This window comes from Myotis brandtii, unplaced genomic scaffold (assembly GCF_000412655.1).
Source record: "Myotis brandtii unplaced genomic scaffold, ASM41265v1 scaffold363, whole genome shotgun sequence".
Lineage (NCBI taxonomy): Eukaryota > Metazoa > Chordata > Mammalia > Chiroptera > Vespertilionidae > Myotis > Myotis brandtii.
The window spans coordinates 3,511,128-3,519,641 of NW_005363938.1; the positions used below are offsets into that span (position 1 = coordinate 3,511,128).

Below are 8,514 nucleotides of genomic sequence, written 5' to 3' on the forward strand. Positions count from 1 at the left end.
CTCTGGCTGGGCGAAGGCCTGGGTCCCTGGTGCCAAAGGAAAACCGGTGCAGGCAGCCAGGGGAAGGGAAGGCCTGTTGCACAAATCTTTTCATGCAACAGGCCTCTAGTATATAGATAAAAGCCTAAGCGACTGTTATGACAGAACGACCGGAACCGGAATGACCGGTCAACTGGTTGCTATGATTCACACTGACCACCAGGGGGCAGATGCTCAATGCAGGAGCTTCCCCCTGGTGGTCAGTACGCTCCCACAGGGGGAGCGCTGCTTAGACAGAAGCCGGGCTCACAGCTGGCGAGTGCAGCTGCGAGGGTGGGAGCCTCTCCCAACTCCACAGCAGCATTACCGCAGCATTACTGAGCAACAGCGGCAACAGTAGGCACAACAGGCCAGAATGAGCATGAGCAGCGTGGCACCGGCCCCAGTTTGGGCTCCTCTCTGGCCGCCTACCGCTTGGCGCACTGCTACATCCCTCGAGGGGTCCTGGATTGTGAGAGGGCGCAGACCAGGCTGAGGGCCCTCCCACCCATGCACAAATTTCATGCACAGGGCCTCTAGTTGCTATATAATCAGCTATCAAGGTACCTGATTCTCCACCTAGGGTTAGAGTATTGAATTTCACTTCCACACTCCCCACCTTCCCACCCCCACCCAGAAGCATTTGGTATGCACCAGTGCTTTTGCCAGCAGGGACACACTGACCTAGGACAAATCTTCTACCTGTTCCTTGGTTTTTGAACCATAAATACAGCATACTGGGAATGGAGCCGAATCTAATATCGTCCCCCAAACAAGCATCCTTATTCCCTCGCAGTCTGGTTCACTTGGCTGCGTTTGTTAATAATACGGAGGGAAAGCGAACTTTATCAAAAAGTAGTGACTCATTTTTCTCATCCAGTAAAATCCATAAAAGATTTAGGCACGACCCAAACAATTTACATCTTAAATACGCATGCCCTACTCCCAGCCCTGAAATGACATTTAAATTGCATCTGGGGAATTTGCTGGGAGCTAGCTGCCATGGCCCACTTTGGAGGGCTCCAAAGACTTGGGGGAGAGAGATGAATATTGAGACTGTTTTCTGTTTCAGAGATTTATGAGGGAGCAAATGAAATTCGCTCCTGCTCCCAGACGCGCCCCCTGGGAAAGGAAACATTGTCCGAATCAAGTAAATTCTGTGTCAGCAGAGGCTGTGGTGGGTGAAATGAATGTGCAGGGGATCCTGGTGTTTCTCACCTGGGTTCTTTTAAAACAGGATTTCTTGACCTCAGAGCTACTGACATTTTTGGCTGATAATTCTTTACTGTGGGCTATTTATGCATTGCAGGGTGTTTAGCAGCACCCCTGGCCTCTACCCGCTACATGCCAGTTGCAGCCCCCAAGATGTGACCACTAAAAATGTCTCCAGATATTGCCAAGTGTGGGGGCAGGGGAGGAAGGAAAATAAAATCTCCCTTGGATGAGAACCAGTGTTTTAAAGACAAGTCTTTTGTCCCTGCTTTATCAATGAGTTAACTCATGGAATTAACTTTTTCTTTTGGAGCTTTTTTTCCCCTTCTGGCATTATTTTAATCCTATATAATAAAAGCCTAATATGCTAAGTGTCTGGTCACCCAGTCAGCCATTCAACCAATCAAAGCATAATATGCTAAGGCCGTTCAACTGCTTGCTATGACATGCACTGACCACCAGGGGGCAGACGCTCTGACCGGTAGGTTAGCTTGCTGCTGGGGTCCGGCCAATCAAGACTGAGCGAGACAGGCCAGACACACCCTGGAGCCCTCCCACGGTCCTTCCCCGGCTGACCAACCTCCCGCGTCCCTCCCCAGTACCGATCACACACCAGTGGGGTCCCTCAGCCTGGCCTGTGCCCTCTCACAATCCGGGCCGAGGGACCCCCCCTCCCCCCCATGCCAAGTGCATGAATTTTGTGCACTGGGCCTCTGGTTGAGATATAATTGACATGCAGCATTAAGTAGGTTTAAGGTGTACAGCATGTTGATTTGATACATTTATATATTGCAATATCATGTCACATAATAATCAGTTATAATCTCTTATTTATGATGAGAACAATTAAGATCTAATCTCTTAATGACTTTGAAGTTTATAATACAGTGTTGTTATCTATATTCACTATTCTGTATGTTAGATCTCCAGGACTTATTGATCTACTAGTTGCAAGTTTGTACCCTTATACAACATCTCCCCAGTCCCCTCACCCCCACCTCAGTCCCTGGTAACCACAATCCTACTCTGTTTCTACGAGCTCAGTTTTTTTTAGATGCTACATTAGTGTACAGGGTTGGGCAAAAATAGGTTTACCATTGTGAATACACAAAACACAGAGTTTATTCTTGTATTATTATTTATTCTTGTATTATATATTTATGTGAACAACTAGAACCTACTTTTGCACACCCCTGGTATAAGTGAAACCATACAGTATTTGTCTTTTTGTGTCTGACATATCTCACTTAGCATAACATCCTCCAGGTCTATCCATTTTGTCACAAATGGCAGAATGTCTTTCTTTCTCTTGGCTGAATAATATTCTATTATATACATGTATCCTTTGGACTTTTTGTTGAAGTATAACATGCATACAGAAAAGTGCATGAATCTTAAGAGTACAGTTCAATGAGTTGTCATAAACTGAACACACCTGTGCTGCTGGAACCTAAGCCAGGGAACCAATAAACACCAGGTCTCCAGCTGCCACCTTGATCCTCTTCCCATCCCTACCCTCCACCCACTCACACACAGCTAGTGATAGATGATAGTGTCCAAGACCAATGGAGGTGGAAAGTGGTTGAAATTTAGATATATAAGGTATCCCCAAAAATGTATATACACACTTTGAATAATTATAAAGGCAATGTTTATTAAAATACACTTCATTTTCAAAATTGAGCTATCAGCTGTTAAAATGTGTATACATTTTGGGGGGACACCCTGTATTTTGAAGGAAGAGCCAACCAGGATTTCCTGCAAGATTGGGCATGGATGTAAAGGAGAGAGAGATTTTTTATCTGATCATTTGGAAAAACGGAGTTGCCATCAACCAACATGGGGAAGGCTAGAGTGGGTTTGGGTGGGGAGAGATCAGACATTTGGTTTTGAACATGTGGTGAAGTGTAGATGTATAATGCTGGAGTTCAGGAGAGAAGTCCACACTTGAGAAATAAGTCAGAGTTGCCAGCATAAAGATGATACCCAAAGCCATGAGGCTACAGGAGCTCAAGGCAGAGAATATAGATAAACAACAGAAGAGAACAGAGCTCACCGCCTTCCAACATTAAAAGTTTAGGAACCAGCCAAGAATACTGAGAACAAGCAGTGAGTGAAGTAAGAGGCAACCAGGGGAAAGGTTGGAAGTAAGTCAGAGTTTCCAGCATAAAGATGATACCCAAAGCCATGAGACTACAGGAGCTCATCAAGGCAGAGAATTATAGATAAACAACAGAAGAGAACCGAGCTCACCGCCTTCCAACATTAAAGGTTTAGGAACCAGCCAAGAATACTGAGAACGAGCAGTGAGTGAAGTAAGAGGCAACCAGGGGAAAGGTTTAACCTAGAAGTCAAGATAGAAGAGTGTGATCAATTATGTCAAGTGTGGTTAACAGGTTAAACAACCATTGGCTTTAGCAACATGAAGGTCAACATGGAAGTCACTGGTGAACCTTCACCAAAGCCTTTTCACTGGATTGCTGGAGGCTAGAGCCTGACTGGAGTAAGATTTTTTTTAAATGGAAGGGGAAGAACTGAAAATAGGGAACACTAGTATATAAATATCTTCTCAGTTTTGATACAAAGGGAAGAAATGAAGTGGTAGCTGGTAGAGAACGTGGGGTCAAGAAAAAAAAAGATGCTTGTGTTTGTTTGTTTGTTATTTTAGAATAGTTTTAGATTTATAGAATTATTGTGAAGATAGTACAGAGTTCTCAGATATCCCTTACCCAGTTTCCCTATTATTAACATCTTACATTAGTATGGCACATTTGTCATTATTCACGAGCCAACATTGATACAGCATTATTTACTTAAATCAGTAGTTTATTCAGATTTCCTTAACTTTCCTATAATGTCCTTTTTCTGTTCCAGGATTCCATCCAGGAGACCACGTGACATTTAGTGGTCATGTCCCTTAGGCTCCCCTTCTTTTTTATGACCTTGATGGTTTTTATGATTATTAGTTGGGTGGTTTGTAAAATTTCCCTCACTTTGGATTTGCCTGTTGTTTTTCTCACGATTAGGCTGAAGTACTGTGTTTTAGGGAGGAAGTCCACGGAGGTAAAGGGCTATTCTCATCACCTCATGTCAAGTTACATACTATCAACGTGTGTGTCTTATTTCTTCACTATAAAGTTATTTTTTTTCCTTTCCATGCTGTACTCTTTGGACAAAAATCACTGTGTACAGGCCTACATTTTAAAAATGAGGAGTTATGCTTCACCCCTTTAAGGGTAGAGTATTTACATAAATTATTTGGAATTCTTTATGGAAGATTTGTCTCTTCTCCATTAATTTACTTACTCAATTATTAATTTATATCAGCATGAATTCATGAATATTTATCTTATACTCTGAGTTATAATCTGATACTTTATTTTCTTGCTCAAATTGTTCCAGATTTGGCCTTTGGGAGCTCTTTCAGTTGGCTCTTTTATCCCTCTGACATACATACTCCCCTCATTACCAGGTAGTTTGTTTGTCTCTTTCCTTCTTTCTTTCTTAGCACATCTTTACTTTCTGTCACTACAAGATGTTACAGTCTCATCTTGTAAATTTCCTGCCCAAGCCCTAGAATCAGTCATTTCTCTAAGGAGCCCAGTTCCAAGGGTGTTTTTTAAAATGGAAGAAAAAATAGTATGTTACATAATGATGAGAATTATCCACAAAGGAGAAGAATAATGATGTAGGAGGAGAAGGAAGAATTGATGGAGTGATGTACTTAAATAGTCAAAGGGAGATGGGAACTAGTACATTAGTGGAGGGAATGTGTCTAGACAACAGCACAAACAGTGCACCTATGGGCACATGTAGGAAGTCAGAATGGGTGAATGCAGATGCTGGAACATGGGGAGATGAGGTTGTGGGAGTCAGTGTGAGCTCACTTCTGATTGCTCCACTTTTCCCAGTGAGGTAAGAGGCCTGGTTATCAGCTGAGAGGAGAAGAGGTTTGAGAAGAGAAAAGAGGTGTAAAATGGTTGTTTAAGAAAGTGGAAGGTGCTATGGAAAACAGTATGGAGATTCCTCAAAAATAGATTATCCTATTTTTCTTAAAAATATAATTACCATATGACTCACAAATCCCACCCCTGGGTATTTATCCAAAAGGGTTGAAATCAGGATCTCAAAAGATACCAGTATTTCAATGTTTCATGCAGCACTGTTCACAATAGTCAAGATGTGGAAACAACCTGACCATTGTTTCCAGTTGGAGGATGAATAAAAAATATTGGTATAGACACACAATGGAATATTATTCAGCCTTAAAAAAGAAGGAAATTCTGCAGTATGAAACAACATGGATAAACCTTAAGGACATTGTGCTAAGTGAAATAAGCCAATCACAGAAAGACAAATACGACATGATTCCACTTATATGAGGAATCTAAAATGGTCAAACTCATGAAGAAAGTGGAATGATGGGTGACAGGGGCTGGGGAAGAAGGAAATGGGGAACTAATCAACAGACATAAAATTTCATGGAGTAAGAACGTGGAATGATGGGTGACAGGGGCTGGTGAAGAAGGAAATGGGGAACTAATCAACAGACATAAAATCTCAATTATGCAAGATGAATAAATTCTAGAGATCTGCACAACATTTTACCTATAGTTAACAATACTGCATTGTACACTTAAAATTGTAGTAACAGTATATATCTCATGTTGAATGTTTTTACCGCAACACAATAAAGTTTTGAAAAAAGAAAGTAGGAGAGTGAATGGAGTAGGAAAGTGCAATGTGGTTGTCTGGCAGTGTTAAGGGCCCATTTGAGGTTCATGGCAAGGCTGATGAAGTTTTGTGTATTTCTTCAGCCATGTTCAGCTTCTCAAGGGCAGGTCCAGAGTAGGCAAAGAGTTGAATTTAACCAGGATTATGACTTTGTCAGGCATACGATGCAAGAAAGGGACTGAGGAGTCAAGAGTACACGCAAGGGGGCAATTATGATTATTGGCAATCGTTTTGAGTTGGGAAGGGTGAGGAAGCGAGGGCATGATGTAGTAGAAAAAGGAGATCAATGGGGCGGGGGGGCGGGGACTGTTTTTCTGCCAAGGGCCACTTGGATATTTATAACATCATTCACAAGCCATACAAAAGTATCAACTTAGCCCTAACTAGTTTGGCTCAGTGGATAGAGCGTCGGCCTGTGGACTGCAGGGTCCCAGGTTTGATTCCGGTCAAGGGCACATGCCCAGGTTGTGGGCTCGATCCCCAGTAGGGGGCATGCAGGAGGCAGCTGATCAATGATTCTCATCATTGATGTTTCTATCTCTCCCTCTCCCTTCCTCTCTGAAATATATATATTTAAGTATGAACTTAACAATTAGCCTACTATATTTGGTCAAACATTTAGTTAACTCACCCCTAAAGCCTTGGCAGGGCCAGACCAAATGATTTTGCAGACCTTAAATGGCCTGCAGGCTGGACATTCCCCACCCCTGGTTTAGAGCTTCACATAAGTAATCACAGGAAGAAAGGGGTTAAGAACAGGCTTTAGCACTTCTGAGCTGTGTGACCTTGGGCAAACTGTTAACCTATCCCTATGTCCTCACCTGTTAAAGTGGGATCATAAGAGAGGCTGCCGCCCTAACCGGTTTGGCTCAGTGGATAGAACATCAGCCTGCGGACTCAAGGGTCCCAGGTTCGATTCCGGTCAAGGGCATGTACCTTGGTTGCGGGCACATCCCCAGTAGGGAGTGTGCAGGAGGCAGCTGATCAATGTTTCTCTCTCATCGATGTTTCTAACTCTCTATCCCTCTCCCTTCCTCTCTGTAAAAAATCAATAAAATATATTAAAAAAATATTCACACACTATGAAAAAAAAACAGCTGAAAAAAAAGAGAGAGAGAGAGAGAGAGAGAGAGAGAGCACACTATGAAAAAAAACAGCTGGGAAAAAAAAGAGAGAGAGAGAGAGAGGCTGCCTCCCAGACTGTTATGATAAGGATCAAATGAGATGTTGCTAGTAGGATGCTTAGAACAGTGATTCTCCAAGTGTAGACCCTGGACCACTAGCATTAGCATCACCTAGGAATGTTAGAAAGGCAAATCCTTCCCAGATACCTACTTAATCAGAAACTCTTGGGATGAGGCCCAGAAATCTGTCTTAACAAGCCCTCAAAATAATGTTGATGCAAGCTTGAGTTTAAGTATTATTAGAACAATACCAATGATTCACAGGAAAAACAGAAAGACACTTCTAATTATCATTATTACTGTTGTTATTGTTGCAAAGTAGCTTTCTAGGGCAAGAATGGATTGAAATAATAGTAAATAAGAGTTATTACTTATTAATAAGTTTCTAGGTAATAATCTAAGTACTTTACATGCATTATTTCAGCTAATTCTGTCAATAAACTCTGAGATAACTTTTATTATTATTCCCAATTTACAGTTGATGAAATGGGGCTCATATTAAATAGCATGCAGAAAGTCATGCAAGCAGTAAGTGGCAAGATTTGGATTTAAACTCCATCCAGAAGCCCAGAAAACCAAACTCTTTGGAATGTCACTTTTAATATCCCTAACCAAAGGTAAGGAGAAAGTTGTTGTTACTAATAAAATAAAAGATGTATTAAAAAATTTTTGAATTTTGAAAAATGTTTAGATGGCATTATGAGTTTGATAACCAAGAGTGCACTAACCAACCAGCATTAGGGAAAAGCATTTTGAATCAACAGACATCAACACTGGCATTTAGACATCCCTATCTATATATATTAAAGGATAATATGCAAAGTGTCCCCTCGGGAGTTCAACCGGGACATAAGGGTGTTCGATCACTCGCTATGATGTGCGCTGACCACCAGGAGGCGGCACAGAACATGGCGGGCAACCAGCAGTGGCGGCAGGGCACTGAGGGAGTAAGGGAAGGAGGAGGCGGAGAGGCAGGGAACCTGATCAGCCCTGAATGCTGGCCAGGCCTCGGGACCCTACCTGTGCACGGATTTCGTGCACCGGGCCTCTAGTCATGTAATAAAAAAAGGAAGCCATTAACTTTTTCAGTAAATGGATAATTTATCCCCCCCCCCCAAAAAAGACACTTTCATTTACAAATACATGTTTAAAGTGAACATATTCATTCTCTAGAGCATAAAAAAGTTGGCATTAAAATTTTGAAAGGAAAATAATTACAGTCAATGAATGAATGACATTGGTGAATTTCAATTCAGTTCTTCTCTTTTGCTTTTATTTATTACTAGAGGCCCGGTGCATGAAAATTCATGCACTGGAGCGGGGGTGTCCCTCAGCCCGGCCTGCCCTCTCTCACAGTCTGGGAGCC

The 8,514-nt window shown here is 42.1% G+C and overlaps 1 long non-coding RNA gene across 1 annotated transcript; it reads right to left on the reverse strand.

Annotated features, from left to right (window-relative positions):
• Positions 1 to 6,278: 6,278 nt before the first annotated feature.
• On the reverse strand, positions 6,279 to 6,585 carry LOC106727091. Its single transcript, XR_001363246.1, has 2 exons — positions 6,555 to 6,585; positions 6,279 to 6,347 (listed from the first exon to the last, which is right to left on the reverse strand). It is a non-coding gene; the product is annotated as an uncharacterized LOC106727091 (long non-coding RNA).
• Between the last annotated feature and the right edge of the window lie 1,929 nt (positions 6,586 to 8,514).